The sequence below is a fragment of the Aegilops tauschii genome, chromosome 5, assembly GCF_002575655.3.
Source record: "Aegilops tauschii subsp. strangulata cultivar AL8/78 chromosome 5, Aet v6.0, whole genome shotgun sequence".
Taxonomy (NCBI): domain Eukaryota; kingdom Viridiplantae; phylum Streptophyta; class Magnoliopsida; order Poales; family Poaceae; genus Aegilops; species Aegilops tauschii.
In genome coordinates this window covers 303,198,982-303,220,238 of record NC_053039.3, presented here as the reverse complement: position 1 = coordinate 303,220,238, position 21,257 = coordinate 303,198,982, and positions in this window count along the sequence as shown.

Sequence of the window (21,257 nt, the reverse complement as noted above, 5' to 3'; positions counted from 1 at the left end):
CAACTCCGCGGCCGCGACCATGGCCGGCACCACGGTGCTCCCGCCGTCTCTGCTCCCGCGCCGTAGCGCCGCCGCCTCCGCCGACCTGCACTCCTGCTCCTCCCGCGTGCGCGTGAACCCCGCCTTGATGGCGAACCCCGCGGCTGCCAAGAAGCCAAAGCGCCCCGGATCCGTGCGCGACGAGCAACCGCCGCCGGCGAAGCGCGTACGCGGTGCCTGCTCTGGGGGCGAGCTCCATGTCGCCGTCCCCGCCAACATCAAGAACGGCAGCAAGCTTCCGTCTCCCAGCAGCGGCAAGGATCCACTCCACTTCTCCGCAATCAATAACCAGGTCGCCGAATCTCCGGCTGCCGCGACGCAATCGAAGCCGCAGATGAGCATGCGCGAACTGATCGAGAAAGCTCGCCTCACCATGGCTCGCCTCGACAAGGCTCGCTCTGCCTCCAAAGACGTGGCCAACCGTCGGCAGGAGATCGAGCGCAGCAGAGCAGAGGCCCGGCGAAAGGTGGAGCAGATGGCGGACACGGTGCAGTTCAACGACCCCTGGATCCATCACTCCGACGTGACCAAGTCCCCTGAGGAGCTTCTCAAAGCAAGACAGCACGCATGGCGTTATCAAGCTCACCTCCTCGAGATGGCTCGTCGACGGGACTTTGCTCAAGCGATGCAAATCCACGGATGACTGCAACCCACGGGTGATCGAAGGAGCAGAGGAAGAAATCATCAGCAGTGCAGGCTTGCTGGTGGTAGTCTTGCATCAGAGGAAGCAAAGCAGAGGAAGCAGAGGAACCAATTCCTTTCTTGAGTCCGTGTGGGTGAGCCTTCGAGTTAAGCTAGTCCTTCCTAAACCATTCACACATGAGTTTCATTTAATCTTTGCATCTCTAGGTTCTGCACTTAATCACCAAGATTTCTAGTGTTCTTTCAATCCCTTTCAGTCATTAGTAATTTTACAAGAGTGTCAGCAGAATCTCCATCTGGCTAGGCAGCAAAAACCTTGTTAAGATGTGTACGGCATAGTTACACTACATCCACACCTGGTCCTAAGTAAGGGTTTAAGTAAATAAAGGGCATTTTCAATAAATCAAAGTAAAGCAGATGAGCCTAAAAAGGAAGCTCATGTACTGCAATTCCGGCACGAGACAGAGCGTACAACGCACTCGCCGCAAAATCCAAAACGCCCGTTTGCTACCCGGCTTGTAGCAGGAAAAAAGGAGTAGAATTGAACTTGTCGATACACACAGTAATCATGTGAGCTGCCTAGCGTCTGGAGACTATGCTGACCCTCCTGTAAAATTAATCTTGGCTGACTTGGATTCTTAGGCATTGGCGTCGTGGTGAGTTATAGTTGCAGTTTCTGACGAGTAGCATTGGTTGGTGAACTCTTGTGTGTATGTGTGAGTGAAGCTTTGAGCTAAGCAAGTCCTTGATGTACCGACTATCAAGTCATACTGTAATCAATTTTGGATATGAATGAGAAAATTGTTGGTCTGAATTTTGCAGAGCATTTGAGTAATCTTTTCGTATCTATTTATTCTTGTATGCTTCTGTGGCTTCTTAAAGCATTCTGCTGCTCTAGTCGGAAAAGTGTGTACTGAGGCACAGATCCAATGGATTCATCTCTGATTTCACAATACTTCGTTTGAGTGGTGATGCACATAACCATGTTCAGAAAAGAGTAACTAGTCAAGAATCTGAAAAAGAACCAGATCTCTTTCTATGTTTTCGGTCTGTGACTTGGATTGTTCTGATGTATGCAAGTAGCACCAGATCTCTTTCTATGTTTTCGGTCTGTTGTATTTTTCAGTCTGTTGTATGCAAGCATTGGATCTGATGGATGCAAGCACATCAGGAAGATCACTTCTGTGCTTAACTACTATTCCAGATGACTGCTATTTCCTGGGGAAGAACATATATGCTGCCTGAATTTTGCAACTGCTGCAAATTTCATTCAATACAATTGGTATATATGCCAGACTAGTTTCATGTCACACTGCAGAGAAAATCAATAGTACTTGACGGCAATGGTGTTTACTGCATTTAATTAACATATTCCTTGACATGGATCCGTTGAGGTAAGGGAATTAGAATGCATGATCCATCATCTGAATTCAAACTACACAGCTTCATTGGAAATCAACTCAGCTACAATGAGAAACGTTGGCAACATCCACAGGTATTGCAGTTCTTCCTCCTCTGTACCTTCAGCGTCATCCGCAACTTCTCGGCTTTTTTTCCTGAAGAGAAATCACGAGTGCGCACTTTAACACGCTTGGAAATGGAAAGATTAGCTCTGCTCTGTACAAGTTTTGTAGCTCCTGGGGTGACAGATTCTTTTTCCTCTGTGAACGCCAGTAGTTTGTTTGTATCTTGTGTGCTAATAAAGGGGCTTATTTCTAAGAGCTAGACCTCCTTTAAGCATAGCTTGGAACCTCAAGATGATGTAGGCACAAAACAATCCTGAACTTGTAGCAGCTCTGGACTTCAGGGTTAATATTGATGTTTCCTTCCCTAAATAGCACTTGTCATCAGTAGTTAAATGAACTACTAGTTGAAAAGATAGTATGATCAACTTGAACGATCCATCTTTGCCCCCATTTGGCTATCACCAGTCATTTATCTCCAATTCTCAAGGCAGAACTTCCAGCAAGACATTCAGAATACTAGCCATCACGGACGTATGGGACTAGTGTTCTCCATGTCACTATACAAACAAGGTCATTCTTCATTTCAGCCTTTTTCTTTCATTTGTTTTCTTTGCTTCATCATAAGTGGTTTGATCCGAAATCAACTATTGATCCTATTTTCTACTACATCCATAATAGTGATCTCAGAATCTAACCTGGATCAATCAAGTTTCTGAGATCATAGATGGCAAACCAAAACTTGAGAACCATCAAACTCAACTCAACAAGCAGCAATCACAGAGTTCAAGTGTTAAGACCTGTAGACTGTAGTTGCACATACCTACAAAAGATTGCATCTCTATTCATTGTGCTCCTGGTGGAAGATTATATGTGTGTACCATCCCCAATGGAAATCAGAGCCCATCATCCCTAAAATTGCAACCTGTCATGTTAGATTACCTTTCCTCGAAGATTAACAGGGTCATAGGCATTTCACATTTTTTCCGATTTTAGCACACCGCAAAATGAACTCAATGCTACAAGCAGGCAGTCTAGATTTCTTATACTGGTAGCCACCTCCCTGTTTCGCCACCGTGTGGAGCAGGCCGAGTGCCCCCTGGCTCCTTCCATCCTCACATAACCTCTTAAGAACTAGTGTATGTTGTATGTGCCGTGTGGGCATCCTATGAAGCAGTACCTCGACGGCCTCGTCGGTCCGCTTGGCGCAGCAGAGGCACTTGAGGAAGCTGTTGGCGACGACCTGGTCTGCGTTGAGGCCCGTACTGAGGAGACGGCCAAGAAAGGCGAGCAGCAGCAGTCCGTGAGGATGCCGTAGGTGTACGCTGTGGGACGCGCCACCCACGGACCGGCTTCCGCTCGGAGCACGCGGCTGAAGAGGGCGACGGCGAGGGCGGGCCCATCTGTGACGCAGGATGCGGAGGACGTGGCGCGGGCGAGCACGGGAGGGAGGTCGTTCAGGGGGCGGCTGGGGACCGGGGTGTCCCGCCGTAACAATTCGTCGAACAGGCGGTGTGCGTCTGGTCGGCCGAGCGTGCCTGAACGGACGCGCTCTGTGGCCGCGGCGAAGGCGGCGCGGGGCGACCAGGAGCGCGAGGGCGCCGAGGTGGTGGTGGAGGAGAGGTGGCAGCGGCAGCGGATGCGGACGCGGGACGCGCACGCCGTGGTGGAGTAGAGGCGTGTCATCAGGAATGGTTTCAGCAACGTACGCCCGAAGCACACAAGCTCGCGGCCGGCGTGGAGGAGGGAGAAGAAGCGGGGACGTCACTACGTCAGCGTGTGCGGGCTGGCGGGGAAGGCGGAGGCGCGCGAAGCTCTTTTTAGTTTTTACCGGTGGCGGTATGTAGCGTCGAACAATCCACCGCTCGTGTGCATGCTGAGATTCATGCCGCCGTGCTCCGTATAATAGCAAGATTAATTATTTCGATTTGAATACTGTGCATTACATCTCTGACTTGGACAAGCAACAGGCCCACGTGTGTACTCCTGTTAGTTTTTGTCATAGAAAGCTACGGTAGGTCCCATGCAGGTGCATCCATTATTTCTCCTCTGCATCTCAACAAATCCATGCCATTTATTTTCTCTTTCACAATTTCAATCAATCATATCTTTTAAACTACAACTTCGTTTTCCAATTTGTGTGTGTGTGTGTGTGTGTGTGTGTGTGTGTGTGTGTAATCCCGATGCAAGAACTTTAGAACAAGACCAATTTTGAATATATTTTATACTCGTTTCACTATGTGAAATACAAGTTCAAATATATGAAACTGATATTTTTTTTTCAAATATATGAAAAGCATTCCAGTGATTTTTATTTCAAATATGTGCAATGGGTTATTGCAATTAGCTAAAATTGATTTCACATGTTTGAAACTAGTGAAATAGGTAAAATAATATCTGAAATATGCTAAAATGCTAATGAAGTATTGAAATAGTGAAATATGTTTTGTGAAATATGGAAGATATTTTTTTGAACATTTTTTTTAATGAACAATATATGGACAATCTTGTGATAAGGAAGATATTTTGGTTCAGATTTGTGAAAGAAAGTGATTTTGGTTTCATCTTGTGATATCTGAAATACTTCTTTGTGAAGGGGATTTTGGTGATAAGTGAAATAGTTTTTTGTAGGTTCTCTGAAATACGTGAAATTGATAATGAAATAGTGAAATGTGTTTTGTTAAATAGCGAATTTGAAATTCTGAAATATATTTTGTGAAAGTGACTTTTGTAATATGTGTTTTGTGAAAGTGGTTTTTGTAATATGTGACATATTACCACGCAAAAAAGTGACATACTTATTTTATGTTTTGTTAACTTGTTAATGAAAGAGCGAAATATTGAAACTCTAAAACATGCTCTATGAAATATGGAAATAGGTTTTGGTTCCGATTTGTGAAATAAAGATATTCTTATCTAGATCTGTGATATACCGTATGAAATATGTGGATGACATCACGATATTGGGAGCTGCTTAGAACAAGACCAATGAGTGAAATAGGTTTTCATTTTTTGTGAAATTATATTTTTGGAATGTGCGAAACATGTGTTTCTGAAAAGGAGTGAAGGTTTTCTAGTGAAATTAGTTTGTTTCAAAAGAGTGAATTTTTAAAAGTATTTTGAAAAAGTGAATATGTTATGAAATTATTGAATTGTAGTAACTCATTATTTTTGAATTATGGAGTCTTATTTGAAATAAATGAAATAGCATTCTAAAAAAGTGTAATACATCTGAAATAATTTAAATGGTTGTAAGAAAAAATTGAAACTGAATTCTTGAACCAAGTGAAATAATATATGAATCTGGTTTTTGAAATGATTTTTTGAAATAATTCAAAATATGTTTTGAAAGAAATGAAATCGGGATTTCAACTGACTGAAATAGTTAAAGTGAAATAAATCAATTGAAACATTCAAATTTAAACATGTTTGAAATATATTCAAGACTAGTCTTGTTTTAAAGGTCTGAACGCCATGAGTTCAAATATATTGAATAAACTTAATAATGAAATTATGGTTTAAAAGATACAGATGAGTTAAATTAGCAAAGGTGAAATAAAAGTATGGATTTATTATGTAAGAGAAGAGAGTTGTCATGTTCTTGCAATGCATGCATGTGAATGACATCACGTGGTGGGCCAGAGTGTTGGAATACCAACATTTAGTAAATAAACGCAAACAGTGTTATACTGCATGTGGTATAAACTACACAATGTGGTGGTGCGAGGTGATTGCCTGAAGTTGAACTGGTAGCTACCGGTTCCGGTAGAAACACTTTTTCGGGCAGAGGCGAGGCATCACGAATTCACGATGGATTCACACGTAGGTATCTTCATACCTAGTTCAATCTCGTTACCGGCAAGTCTCTTTACTTGTTCCATAATACATCATCTCGTGACTAACTTCTTAGTCGTTTGCTTGCAAGCTTATGATGTGTATTACCGAGAGGGCCCAGAGATACCTCTCCGATACTCGGAGTGACAAATCCTAATCTCGATCTATGCCAACTCAACAAACACCTTCGGAGATACCTGTAGAGCATCTTTATAATCACCCAGTTACGTTGTGACGTTTGATAGCACACAAGGCATTCCTACAGTATCCGGGAGTTGCATAATCTCATAGTCGAAGGAATATGTATTTGACATGAAGAAAGCAATAGCAATAAAACTGAACGATCATAATGCTAAGCTAACGGATGGGTCTTGTCCATCACATCATTCTCCTAATGATGTGATCGCGTTATCAAATGACAACTCATGTCCATGGTTAGGAAACCTTAACCATCTTTGATCAACGAGCCAGTCAAGTAGAGGCTTACTAGGGACACGGTGTTTGTTTATGTATTCACACATGTATTTAAGTTTCTCAATACAATTCAAGCATGAATAATAAACCTTTATCATGAATAAGGAAATATAAAATAACAACTTTATTATTGCCTCTAGGGCATATTCCTTCAGTCTCCCACTTGCACTAGAGTCAATAATCTAGATTACATTGTAATGAATCTAACACCCATTGGTGCTGATCATGTTTTGCTCGCGGAAGAGGCTTAGTCAACGGGTCTGCTACATTCATATCCTTATGTATTTTGCAAATTTCTATGTCTCCCTCCTTGACTTGTTCATGGATGGAGTTGAAGCGTCTCTTGATGTGTTTGGTTCCCTTGTGAAATCTGGATTCCTTTGCCAAGGCAATCACTCCAGTATTGTCACAAAAGATTTTCATTGGACCCGATGCACTAGGTATTACACCTAGATTGGATATGAACTCCTTCATCCAGACTCCTTCATTTGCTGCTTCAGAAGCAACTATATACTCCGCTTCACACGTAGATCCCGCCACGACGCTCTGCTTGGAACTGCACCAACTGACAGCTCCACCATTCAATATAAATACGTATCCGTTTTGTGACTTAGAGTCATCCGGATTAGTGTCAAAGCTAGCATCGACGTAACCATTTACGACGAGCTCTTTGGCACCTCCATAAACGAGAAACATATCCTTCGTCCTTTTCAGGTACTTCAGGATGTTCTTGACCGCTGTCCAGTGATCCACTCCTGGATTACTTTGGTACCTCCCTGCCAGACTTATGGCAAGGCGCACATCAGGTCTGGTAGACAGCATAGCACATGATAGAACCTATGGCTGAGGCATAGGTAATGACTTTCATTTTCTCTCTATCTTCTGAAGTGGTAGAGCTTTGAGTCTGACTCAACTTCATATCTTGCAACACAGGCAAGAACCCTTTCTTTGACTGATCCATTATGAACTTTTTCAAAACTTTGTCAAGGTATGTGCTTTGTGAAAGTCCTATTAAGCGTCTTGATCTTTCTCTATAGATCTTGATGCCCAATATATAAGCAGCTTCACCGAGGTCTTTCATTGAAAAACTCTTATTCAAGTATCCTTTTATGCTTGATAACCCACAAGTATAGGGGATCTATCATAGTCCTTTCGATAAGTAAGAGTGTCGAACCCAATGAGGAGCAGAAGGAAATGACAAGCAGTTTTCAGTAAGGTATTCTCTGCAAGCACTGAAATTATCGATAACAGATAGTTTTGTGATAAGGTAATTCGTAACGGGTAACAAGTAACAAAAGTAAACAAGGTGCAGCAAGGTGGCCCAATCCTTTTTGTAGCAAAGGACAAGCATGGACAAACTCTTATATAAAGGAAAGCGCTCCCGAGGACACATGGGAATTATCGTCAAGCTAGTTTTCATCATTGTCGGTTCTATATCCGGCGTATCTCGTAGTAGAGGTCCTAAGCTAGGCGTCTTGGAGCGATGGTAACATGGACACAGGGTTTTACCCAGGTTCGGGCTCTCTCAAAGAGACAATACCCTACATCCTGCTTTTGATTGTATTGATATGGGTATAGTACAGAGTACATGTTTCTACCACAAGACGATAGTAATGAGATTGTCTACTGACTAGCCTGGCCTCGGTTTATATATGCACCGTAGACCTAGGGGTTAGAGGAATCCTTGTCTTGGGCGCCAAGTCCCGTGGGATCTTCCTTGTATGCGGCGTGGGCTGCCCGAAGTGGCTCATGAGTGAACCGCCATGGGGGTCCTCGACCCGATCCAGCTGGTCGGGAGACGACGTGGTGAGTCCCCCCTTGTCCAGGACACCGTCAGTAGCCCCTTGACCGTTCTTGAAGTTGGGGAAGCTCCTCGATTCTTCCGAACTGTTCTTCATCTTCGGTCATCGGTCTTGAAAACTGGTTCAACAAATCTTCTCATCTTCGATCTTGAGGATCGCCGAAGTGCATCCGAAGAGTTTACACGTCGGGTATCCGAGGAGCCCCTTTAAGTTTCCGCCCTTTATCAATGCCTTGTTATTTTTATGCCACACCTCGGGTTTGAAGTTGTTCCCGGGTGGCAGCGTCCTCTTGCGTCCGAGCTCCAACACCGGACAACATTCGAGGTATCTTTAGTAGCCGAGCACCAACGCCGGACCGCTTCCGAGCTCTAACGCCGGAATGTATCCGAGCCCCAATGCCGGACTGTATCCGAGCTCCAACGCTGGACTATGTCCAAGCTCCAACGCCGGACTGTATCCCAGCTCCAACGCCGGACTATATCCGAGTTCCAACGCCGGACTATGTCCAAGCTCCAACGCCGGACTGTATCCGAGCTCCAACGCCGGACTATGTCCAAGCTCCAGCGCCGGATGATACGTCTCCAACGTATCTATAATTTTTGATTGTTCCATGCTATTATATATTCTGTTTTGGATGTTTAATGGGCTTATTTATACACTTTTATATTATTTTGGGACTAACCTATTAACCGGAGGCCCAGCCCAAATTGCTGTTTTTTGCCTATTTCAGAGTTTCGCAGAAAAAGAATATCAAACGGAGTCCAAACGGAATGAAACCTTCGGGAACGTGTTTTTCGGAACAAACGTGATCCAGAGGACTTGGAGTCCACGTAAAGTAATCAACGAGGAGAGCACGAGGCAGGGGGAGCCTACCCTCCCCAGGCGCGCCCTCCGCCCTCGTGGGGCCCACGTTGCTCCACCGACGTACTTCTTCCTCCTATATATACCTACGTACCCCAAACCATCAGAGGCATCCACGAAAACCTAATTCCACCGTCGCAACCTTCTATACCCGTGAGATCCCATCTTGGGGCTTTTCCGGCGTCCTGCCGGAGGGGGCATTGATCACGGAGGGCTTCTACATCAACACCATAGCCTCTCCGATGATGTGTGAGTAGTTTACCTCAGACCTTCAGGTCCATAGTTATTAGCTAGATGGCTTCTTCTCTCTCTTTGGATCTCGATACAAAGTTCTCCTCGATTCTCATGGAGATCTATTCGATGTAATCTTCTTTTGCGGTGTGTTTGTCGAGACCGATGAATTGTGAGTTTATGATCAAGATTATCTATGAACAATATTTGAATCTTCTCTGAATTCTTTTATGTATGATTGGTTATCTTTGCAAGTCTCTTCGAATTATTAGTTTGGTTTGGCCTACTAGATTGATCTTTCTTGCAATGGGAGAAGTGCTTAGCTTTGGGTTCAATCTTGCGGTGCTCGATCCCAGTGACAGTAGGGGAAACGACACGTATTGTATTGTTGCCATCGAGGATAACAAGATGGGGTTTATATCATATTGCATGAGTTTATCCCTCTACATCATGTCATCATACTTAAAGCATTACTCTGTTCTTATGAACTTAATACTCTAGATGCATGCTGGATAGCGGTCGATGTGTGGTGTAATAGTAGTAGATGCAGAATCGTTTCGGTCTACTTGTCACGGACGTGATGCCTATATACATGATCATACCTAGATATTCTCATAACTATGCTCAATTCTATCAATTGCTCGACAGTAATTTGTTCACCCACCATAATACTTATGCTCTTGAGAGAAGCCACTAGTGAAACCTACGGCCCCCGGGTCTATTCTCTATCATATTAATCTTCCAACACTTAGCTATTTCTATTGCCTTTTATTTTACTTTGCATCTTTATTTTTCTTTATCATAAAAATACCAAAAATATTATCTTATCATATCTATCAGATCTCACTCTCGTAAGTGACCGTGAAGGGATTGACAACCCCTTTATCACGTTGGTTGCGAGGTTCTTATTTGTTTTGTGTAGGTGCGTGGGACTCGAGCGTAGCCTCCTACTGGATTGATACCTTGGTTCTAAAAAACTGAGGGAAATACTTACGCTACTTTACTGCATCACCCTTTCCTCTTCAAGGGAAAAACCAACACAGTGCTCAAGAGGTAGTGTCGGGGGGATGGACTCCGGGCAGGCAACGGAACCCGGATCCTCTTCAAAAACAATGGGGCTGGCATCGCCCCTCAATACCGGTGCGCGCTTGGCCGGGTCGCTCGACCCGGCCAAGCCCCCCAAGCCGGCGAGACTAGCCGACCCGGCAAGACACGTCGACTCGGCCCCAACAACTAGCGCAAGACAGCCGAACCCGGCACGGCCAAGGCCTCCCCACCAAGCCAGCGCCACCCATGGCGTGCTACGCAATCCAGCCGTGGGTCAACTCCCGTCCCATCCAGACCGTATGACGGGGACAAGACTTCAATCAACGATGACCGAGGCAACAGTGCCCCGCCCATGCCTCTGGTCAGCAGGAACGTGGCAACAGTGCCCCTCACCTACCCGCTGACCAGGGCGGCGTGGCAACAGTGCCCCCACCCTCACCGCTGACGACAGCAAGCGGCAACCTGACGGAGAGCACTGTACGCGGCTCGACTCAGCCACGCCCTGACGATCGACAAGACGGCGCACAGTCCCCCTAGGCTGGCGGGCCCGCACCTAGGGGAACCCGGCGAACCACAAGCCCTCAACGGGGCCCAGCCCAGGTCCCCGGACACCGACTACACGGACCCACCGACTTATAACATTACCATTGTACCCCTGAGGGGTTGGACTATAAAACCCCCGGGAGCCCACGATCATTCGGGGGCGAAGCAAGAGGACTAGCCACGAAACAGCAACACCGGAGAGAAGGAGCAGCCCAAGCCTTGGCCAGCTTCCTTCCTCCTTCATACAGCTCCAGGAGCAACATTGTACTATCGATCATCCAACTACACTCGGCAGGACTAGGGGTATTATCTCTCCGGAGAGCCCCGAACCTGGGTATGTCCGGCGTCCCGCGCCCGCTCATGCCAACCTCGCCTCTGGAGCCCACCAGCGCCCTCGAGCCTCCTCCTCTCTTTAGCCATCCCTTGGCATCTGCCGTGCGCCCACCACGACAGTTGGCGCCCACCGTGGGGCAGCTCGAGGAGTTGGCCGGGAGCATGCTTCGGACGGAGCCCTTCTCCTACGCCGACGAGTCCATCGCTCTGGCGGACGACGTCGTCGGCGCGCTTGTCGCCTCCTTCGCCGCACTGCGCATCTCTGATGCGTTCGCGGCCGACGAGTACCCCAGCGAGGTGCTCAGCTACTCCGACTCTCCCCTCTCCCTCGGCGGCGGCGTTTCCGCCGGGGCAATGGACGTCCATGTGGAGGTCTTCGTCACCGCGACGGTGCCTCCTCCTCATCGAGCAAGACGAGTAAGGCTGCCGAAGCCAGGGCCGCAACAGATCGGATCGAGCCGCCCGATCCGTTGCGCGCCGCGATGCAGAGCCTCCGTATCCCCATCGGCACCGACGTCGACGCCAACAACGTCGCTGAGGCCCGAACCCAGCTCGAGGAAAGGCGCCAGCAGATGCTGGACCTATCTGAGACGCTCGCCGCCACTCAGCGTCGCCTGGACGTCGCTCAGCTGGAGCGCGACGCCGCCTACGGATTCACGCCCGCCGCGGCCGAGCCAAGCCGGGTCGCCGATGTGCGTGCCCGGGGAGGAGCGATCGGCCGGGCCCTCGGCGCTGTCCCAACCGCCTACGAGACCCCAGCGAAGAACATGCGCGCTGCCCAGGCAGCCGCAGTCGGCCTGGACCAGCTCGCGGGTGAGGAGCTGAAAGAGCGCATCGGGCGGATGCGCGAACTCCTCCACGCCGCCAACACCCAGCAGGACCGCCTCAACCAGCTCGCCAAGCCGGCGGGGTCCGGCTCCGCCCGCCTTGGTGGGCCCGGCGAGCTTGTGCACACCGCTTCCTCGCCACCTGGCGAGGCGCACTCCGGCCAAGCCCGGACTCGGCGCGTTCTGGCCGCTACAGCCGCCGGCGGATTGGGCAACGAGCCCGTCCTAGAGACCCAGCACGGACCCGGCCAACATGGCCGGCGTCCGGCTCCAACCGACCCGGCCCCCCGTGGTCTGGCCGCAAGTCGACTTGGCCCGCGCGCCATCGACGACACCGACGCTCGCCACCGCCTCGATCAGCTCGCTCGCTCCCTGGAGGTGGAGGAGAGCGGCGCTATCGGGCCGGCGTGCTTCGGCCCGCGCATCCGGGAGGAGCCCTTCCCCAAAGGATTCATGCTCCCCCGCGACACCCCCAAGTACAATGGGACGGTGAAGCTAGAAGACTGGCTCACCGACTACACCACGACCATTGGCATCACCAGTGCCAATCGTCGTCTCGCCGTGCGCTACGCACCACTCATGCTCCAAGGGTCGGCCCGCACGTGGTTGAACAGCCTGCCGATGGGCAGCATCAACACGTGGGTGGACTTCAAGGAAGCCTTCGTCCGCAACTTCACGGGGACCTACAAACGACCCGGCCGCCCTAGCCAGCTCGCCATGTGCGTGCAAGGGCCTACGGAGACCGGCCGCGAGTACCTCGCACGCTGGACCGAGCTCCGGAACAGCTGCGAGGGCGTCCATGAAGTCCAGGCGATCCAGTACTTCGTCAGCGGGTGCCGAGACGGCACCCTCCTCAAGCACAAGCTCTTACGCTCCGAGCCGGCCACCATGGCCGCGCTCATGGTGACGGCGGACAAGTACGCCAACGCCGACTCCGCCATGAAGATCCAGGTGACGCTGGATGAAGCCGGCAAGGCGAAGCCGGTTCCCCTTCCAAAGCCGGTCGGCGAAAGCAGACGGCAGCAGCATCACTAGAACAACAAGCGCAAGGCCGACCAGCCGGCGCCGCGTCACGACAACCGGCTCGTCGTGGCCACCGAGCCCGCGGCGGACCCGGCGGCGAAGCGCCGGCAAACCGGCAAGACGGCATGGCAACCCGCCATGAGCTTCGAGCAGATGCTCGACGCCCCCTGCAAGCACCACAGCGGCGCAAGACCCTCCACGCACACGGTTCGGCAGTGCGCCATCACCAAGCGCATCATGAGGGGCGACGTCCCGCCTCCTCCGGCTCCGCCTCCAGGTGCGGGACAACCGCCTCCGCCTCCATCGCCGCCTCCGGCTGGCGGCGCGATGCGCGACGACGCCTACCCGGACCAGAGTGCGGCCTACGTCGTCTTCACCAGCCTCGGCGACGACAAGCGCAGCGAGCGCCTCCTTCGGCAGGAGGTGAACACCGTCGTCCCGGCCAAACCGGAGTTCATGCATTGGTCGGATCGCCCGATCACCTGGACCCGGGAGGATCACCCGGCAGTCATGCCGAGCCCGGGTGGTTACGCCCTCGTCCTCAACCCCACCATCATCGCGCGGCGCACATGCAAGTTCTCCCGAGTCCTCATCGACGGCGGCAGCAGCATCAACATCCTCTACCGCAACACGATGACCAAGCTCGGCCTCAAGGCCGAGGACCTGGAGCCAACCCGAACGATCTTCCACGGCATCGTACCCGGCCTCTCCTGCTCCCCCATTGGCCGGGTCCGGCTAGATGTCCTGTTCGGTGACAGCGGCCACTTCTGGCGCGAACCGATCTGGTTCGAGGTGGTGGACCTGTCCAGCGCGTATCACGCGTTGCTGGGCCGGCCCGCGCTCGCCAAGTTCATGGCGGTTCCCCACTACGCGTATCTGAAGATGAAGATGCCTGGTCCCAAGGCCTCATCACCATCGCCGGCGATTACCGCAAGTCCCTGGAGTGCGCCCGAGACGGCTCCAAGTTGGCCGAGTCGCTGGTCATTGCCGAGGAGCGGTGCCAGCTTGACCGGATCATCGCCCTGGCAGGCGAGGCCTCCACCGCGTCAATCCCGACCCCGGACCCGGCCGACGAGGCCGCCTTCAAGCCCTCCAAGGAGACCAAGAAAGTGAAGCTCAACCCAGAAGACCCCAGCTGCAGCAAGTACATTATCGTAGGCGCCCGCCTCGACAGCAAATAGGAAGGCGAGCTCGTCGACTTCCTCCGTGAGAATCCGGATATCTTCGCATGGACCCCCAAGGACATGTCGGGTATCCCGAGGAAGTACGCCGAGCACAAACTTCACGTCCGCAAGGACGCCAAGCCTGTCCGTCAACCCCTACGACGATTTTCCGAAGAGAAGAGAAGAACCATTGGTGAAGAGGTCGCCAAGCTTTTGGCGGCCGGCTTCATAATGGAAGTATTTCACCCCGAGTGGCTGGCCAACCAAGTCCTTGTCCTGAAGAAGAACAAGACCTGGGGCATGTGTATCGACTACACCAGCCTCAATAAGGCCTGTCCCAAGGATCCGTTCGCCCTCCCGCAGATCGACCAAGTCATCGACTCGACCACCGGGTGTGAGCTCTTGTCCTTCCTGGACGCTTACTCCGGCTACCACCAGATCAAGCTGGACCCGGCCGACGCCCTGACGACGTCCTTCATCACGCCCTTTGGGGAGTATTGCTACATCACCATGTCGTTCGGCTTGAAGAACGCCGGCGCCACGTTCCAGCGCTGCATGCAGAAATGTCTGCTGCCGCAACTCGGCCGTAATATCCACGTATACGTGGACGACATCGTGGTGAAGACCAAGCAGTACCTCACGCTCCTCGACGATTTGAAGGAAACCTTCGCCAACCTCTGCGAATACAAGGTCAAGCTTAACCCGGAAAAATGCGTCTTCGGCGTCCCGGCCGGAAAGCTACTCGGCTTCCTCGTCTCGGAACGCGGCATTGAGGCGAACCCGGAGAAGATCAAGGCCACCGAGCGCATGCGCAAGCCGGCTCGGCTGCGCGATGTCCAGAAGTTCACCGGATGCTTGGCCTCGGTCAGCCGGTTTCTAAGCCGGCTGGGCGAGAGGGCGCTACCCCTGTACCAGCTGATGAAGAAGACGAGCCCGTTCGAATGGAACGGCAAGGCAGACGAGGCCTTCCAAGACCTCAAGCGCATGCTCTCCACCACGCCAGTCCTGGCCGCGCCGACCGACAAGGAGCCGCTGTTGCTCTACATAGCCGCGACCTCGCGGGCGGTCAGCACGGTGCTGGTGGTCGAGCGACCAGAGAAGGGCAAGATCCAAGCCGTCCAGCGCCCAGTCTACTACCTGAGCGAGGTGCTCTCCATCTCCAAGCAGAACTACCCGCACTACCAGAAGATGTGTTACGGCGTGTACTTCACCGCCAAGAAGCTGAAGCAGTATTTCCAAGAGCACGTCGTCACCGTGGTTAGCACGGCGCCTATCGGAGAAATCATCGGGTGTCGGGATGCCTCTGGCCGGGTTGCCAAATGGGCGATCCAGCTAGCCGGTCACACCATCCTCTACGAGCCCCCCACCGCGATCAAGTCTCAAGCCCTGGCCGACTTCCTCGTCGACTGGACCGAAACCCAATACTTGCCGCCGCCTCCCGATTCGGCGCATTGGCGCATGCACTTCGACGGGTCCAAGATGTGACTCGGTTTGGGGGCCGGCATCGTACTGTCGTCCCCGAAGGGCGACCGGCTCCGCTACGCGCTCCAGATCCACTTCGCCTATGAAGCCCTTGTGCACGGCCTCCGGCTGGCCAAGGAACTCGGCATCTGGCGCATCCTGTGCTACGGCGACTCGGACCTGGTGGTGTAGCAATGCTCCGGCGAATGGGACGCCCACTTCGCCCTAAAGCCACAGATCCAGCTTTGGCTGTCGGCTGGCAAGCACAACGGGCCAAAGCTCCTTTACGCTTCATACACTAAGCCAAAGGTCGCCGGGTCGATCAACCCGGTCCGCCATTCATCAAATGAACAGCCGCACGACCGGCTGCTCGCCAACCGGCTTCGCCGGATTGCCGCCAGCCAGCCCAGTGGGTGTTTCGCTCGCGCTCAACGTTTCGAGGGACCCAAGTCCTGCGCGCTCCTCTCAAAGAACCGAACTCCATGTCACGGACCGGAGCCTCGGCCGTCTGGCTCGCGGGGGGGGAGGTTTGAGAAAGGAAAATCGCATGAAATCGGTCCAAAAACGGAAGGCAAAAAAGCAAAAGCTCCCATGACATCTGCAAGTATTTAAGAAAAGGCCCACGGCCCGAGTTCATTACACCCTAAAACCCCCAGTGAGTGGATGGACCTGCTATTTAACAAATTTTACACAAAGTGTCTCAGGCATCTCCAGCGCCGCGTCACGACATCGACGGCTCTCCCCTCGCGGCCTCCGGGTCCAGCGAGGTGCCGGTGCCCTCCTCAGCATCCGCGTCGCGGTAGACGCCCGTCTCCTCCGAGCTCCCCTGCGGATCATGGAGGGGCAAGACGTAGTCGTCGCCGTCCACGATCCCGCTGTCTTCCGTCCGCTCCGGATGGAACTCGTCGTGCAAGGCGAACTCGGTGATGTAGCTGGCCCGGGAGGCGATCCGGCCAGCTTGCTCCTGCAAGAGCTGCTTCGAACCGGCCCGCTGGCCCATCAACGCGTCCAGCTGCAGGTCCGGATGCCAGGACGGCGCGAACCGGAGCGCCATCTCAGCACTGGCACGAGCGGCGGAGACGCGCCACTCGCCAAGCCGGTCCGGCCCCATCTCCAACCAATGCGCCAGGCGCGAGAAGCTGCTCGGTTGGACGGAGTCCGACCATAGGGCCGCCTTCATCACGGTGCCGGCCTGGGAAAACCGCCCCAACTGTGTTCCCAGAACCTGCAGGCGGGCCTCAACGGCGGCGATGATCTCCGGGAAGGTCCAGGCCACCCGCGGATCCGTCCCGGACCCAACGACGCCGGTCGGGTCACGCTGATAGCGGACGGCTTCCTCCGCAGCCGCTGCGTCTCTGGGAAGGCCCCTGCCGCAAAGGAAGAAGCGAGTTAGAAGAAGAACAACAAGGAAGAAAGGCCGAATCCCGACCTGGCAAACGACAAGAAAAAAGCACTTACTCGAGAAGGACTCTTCCAGGTGCTATGCCTCAAGCAACGTACCGCGCCGCTCCCGCTCGATGGCGCGGTCGCGCTCCTCGAGCGCCTTCTCCAGATCGGCCGCCTTGGCAAGGGCCGCCTTCAGCTCGACGTCCTTGTCTTTGGCCGCCTCGCGGCGACGGGCCTCGTCCTGACGGGCCCCCTCAGCCGTGGTGACCTGCCCCCGCAGGCGATCCACCTCGGCCTGGAGCCGGCCCTTGTCGTCGCCAGCTGGCCGCGCTGCCGCCCCGCCTCCACCAGGGTCTGCTGCGCCTCTACCACCTTGGTAGCTTCCGCCTTAAGGAGCTCCACCTCGGCCTCGAGGCGGCTCTTGTGACCCGCCAGCTGCTCATGCAGCCGGTTGGCCTCGTCGAGAGATCGCCGAGCCGCGGCCGCCTCCGCCCTCGCCTGCGCCGCCTCAACGCCAAGACGGCGGTGTCGGCAACGAGCCGGTCGTAGTGATGGACGGCCCGGAGCAGACGAGTCCGCCAGGACAGCATCTCGGCTGCGAAAAAAAGGACTCAGTAGAAGAAAAAAGCAAGACCTAAGATTTGGCCCAACTGTTACACAGTTGGCCCGAATCTCAGGGGCTACACCCAGTGGGTGCGCTAGCTTGCCCCCACTAGAAAAGAGCACAAGGATACCTGCGACGACGCGGAGCTCCTCCTCCTTGGCGGCAAGCCGCTCCACGAGCTCCTGGTGCTTGCCCAGGAGACGATTGTAGGCGGCGACCCGGAAGGCGTCGAGATGCTGAAGAGAGCAGAAATCAGAACAAGGCCAACACTCTAAAGATTCGACCCAACTACTATGTAGTTGGCCCGAACCTCAGGGCCTACACCCAGTGGGTGCGCTAGCGCGCCCCCACAAAGAAGAAAATTGCAAGAAGACTTACCAGGACGGCGCGCTCCAGGTCGCGCGTCCGCTCCACCTCGGCCTGGGCGAAGGCCTCGAGCCGTTCCGTCCGGCCTCGCAGGCGGCGACTAATGGCGTCCAGTGCCTCCACCTCCTGGGTCTGAGGCCCGAAGACAACGGCGCGCTCGCTCTGCGCCGGCTGCGGCACGGCAGCTCGGCGCTCTCCCTGCCGGGGCACCAAGGCGTGCTCCTCGCTGGCCGCTTGCGACGCGGCCAGCACCTCCTCCGGGACGCCCTGCGTCGCCGACCCTGACGCCGGGACGCCCTGCGTCGCCGTCTCCGGCCCAGCTGCCGGGGTGACCTCCGGCACCGCCGCCCGCGGTGCCTCCTCCAAAACCGGCGGCGCCTCCGACGCCGCCGCCCGCAGCGTCTCTTCCAAAACGATGCCGCCTCCACCACCATCAGTCCCCGCTCGCTCGGCCACGTCGGCCCGCGGCGGGGTGTCATCCTCCACCTCCACGACCCCCCGGTCGGGGATCACCACCTCAGCCCAGCCTCCACGGTTGCGCTCCCTCACCGACGACGGCTCAAAGACCGTCGCCGCCACCACCGTGCCCTCCGGCATCTCGCGCCAGACCGGCTCCGCGCCGGGTCGTGCCCATGCCGCCGCCGCGTCGGTCCAAGCCCGGGCCGACGCCGCCTCCAGCTCCGCCTCGGCCCAGTTCCTGTCCCGCCAGGCCAAGGCTTCGGCGTCATTCGGATCCAGGCCGAGGTCCGAGTCGGCCCGTCCCTTCGCCTCGGCCTGGTCGGCAAGGTCGGACCGGCTCCTGCGGAACGCGGCCCCTCCGGCGGTCGCGGCTTCCGCCGCCGCCCTCGCCAGCGCGATTGGCGACCTAGAGAAGAAGACAGAATGAGCAGAAAACAAACAAGACTAGCTCAAGAAAAAAACCCTGAGCGCAAACAAGAGATGAAGCTTACCCTGCCAAGACCGGGACTGGGGTTGGCCTCCCGTGCCCGCCGCCGCGCTTCCTCTTGGCCGGCCTCCCGGCCCCGGCCCGGTCCACCGTGCGCTTCAGGGCCCGGGGTCGTGGCGCGACGCTGTCTTTCCCATGAGGGCGGCTCGGCGCCGCCCCATGCGAGGACCCGGCTCCGCCCGCGTCGCCGCCTCCCCCACCCAACGCCACTACACCAACAACTGGCGTCAGCACCGGCCGTTCCGTGCGCAGTCAGCAATTCAAGACACATGAAGAAAAACGCGAGACTTACCCGTGCGACGCCCAACGCTGGCGTCAGACTCGGCCTCCTCCTCCCCGCCACGAGCCACGGGCTCCTCTGGCGCCACCGGCTGCACCTGCGATGGAGCCCGGGCGTAAGGATGCTGAATCGCGTTCAGAAGTACCCCCGGCGTCGCGTCAGGACGGATGGGAAGGTGCACGGCAGCAAAGTGAGAAGAACAGACAGTCACCTGCGACGCCGAGTTCGACTGGCTGTACGACGCCTTGCCGAACCGCCAGTCCTCCCAAAGGTTGGCCTTGGAGATGTCGTTCACGCCACGCGCGACCTGCTCCGCGGACAGCCGCGTCGACCCCATGCGGTTGGGGTCTTGAAGGCCGACCATTTCGCCGATGAGGCAGGAGCGCCCCTGAAGCGGAAGGACCCGGCGCATGATGAACGCGGCGAGGAGGTCGGTGCCGGTGAGCCCCTCCTACGTCCTCATCACCGTCACCCACTCGCAGAGATTAACGATCTCCTGCGACGGGCGCTTGGGCGAGTAGCCCCAGTTCGTCTTCGCCCGCGGCGGTGCGATGGCGAAGGCCGGAAGATTGATGCGATCTGCTCCAAGGTTGCGGACGTAGAAGAAGGAGTTCTGCCACTTCTTGGCAGAGTCCTCCAGCGGGATCTTGGGGAAATCCGCCCCCGACCGCTTCGAGATGACGGCGGTGTCGCAATCGGCGAACTCCCCGGTCGACGGGCCCTGCTGCTACAAGGAGAAGAAGCGCGCCCAGAGGTCGATCATGGGCTCAACGCCCAGGTACCCCTCGCAGAGGGTGACGAAGCCGGAGAGCTGGACAATGGCACCGGCGCCAAGATGATGCGGCTGGAGCCCGAAGAACTCCAGGAAAGCGCGGAAGAAGGTGCTCGCCGGCAGCTCGAACCCGCACTCGAAGTGCGTGAGGAAGACCACGCGCTCCTGCCCCTCGGGCCGAGGCCTCTGCTCGCCGTGCGGCAGGCGGACGCCGACGTCCGTCTCCCGCGGCAGGCGCCGCGTCGCCCGGAGTTGGGTGATGTCCTCAGAGGTGACGTTCGAGCCCATCCAGGAGCCCGATGGCAGCGACATGATCGAAGGAAGAAGAAGGAAGATGGACGGCGAAGGAGTTCTGCTCGGAGCAGCGGGCACCGCAGTGCGTATGTTGCGAAGAGCGGAGCGAGAGCAAAGGGACAGGAGGGCACGAGCGAGAATAATGTCCGCCGCCCCCTGCCCCCCCCCGATTTATAACCCTCGGTTTGAACGTGGGGAAGTGGGGAAGTGGGATCGTCTGCATGCGCCCGTTCCACTACCCCGCAATAAGTGCGTGCGTACATGCGCAGTAACTGCCCGGGGAAGAGCAACCGGCCCCCGGACGCCGCAATAAATCCACGCGCTTGGGCCGAGGGCGCGCGGCGGCGGGCCCCAGCCCGTCGCCCGGTCCCGTCATGCGCGTGGCCTGTCAGGCCCCTCCCGCTTCCGGGCACCATGTGGCGCCCGCGCAGAGCCCAAGGGATTGCCCCAAGATTCGGCGGACTTCTCGGTCCCCGCCACGATCGAGACGCCGCGATCCGGTTTCCGAGAAAACCGGCACACAGTGGGTGTTGTCGGACCTGGCGCTCGCAGAATCCACCTTGCTTAAGGGGGAAACTGCGAAGGCCCACTCATTCGAAGACGGCGGACCTTCACAGCTTCGGGGACTACTGTCGGGGGGATGGACCCCGGGCAGGCAACGGAACCCGGATCCTCTTCAAAAACAACGGGGCTGGCACCGCCCCTCAATACCGACGCGCACTTGGCCGGGTCGCTCGACCCGGCCAAGCCCCCCAAGCCGGCGAGACTAGCCGACCCGGCAAGACACGTCGACTCGGCCCCAACAACTAGTGCAAGACAGCCGAACCCGGCACGGCCAAGGCCTCCCCACCAAGCCAGCGCCACCA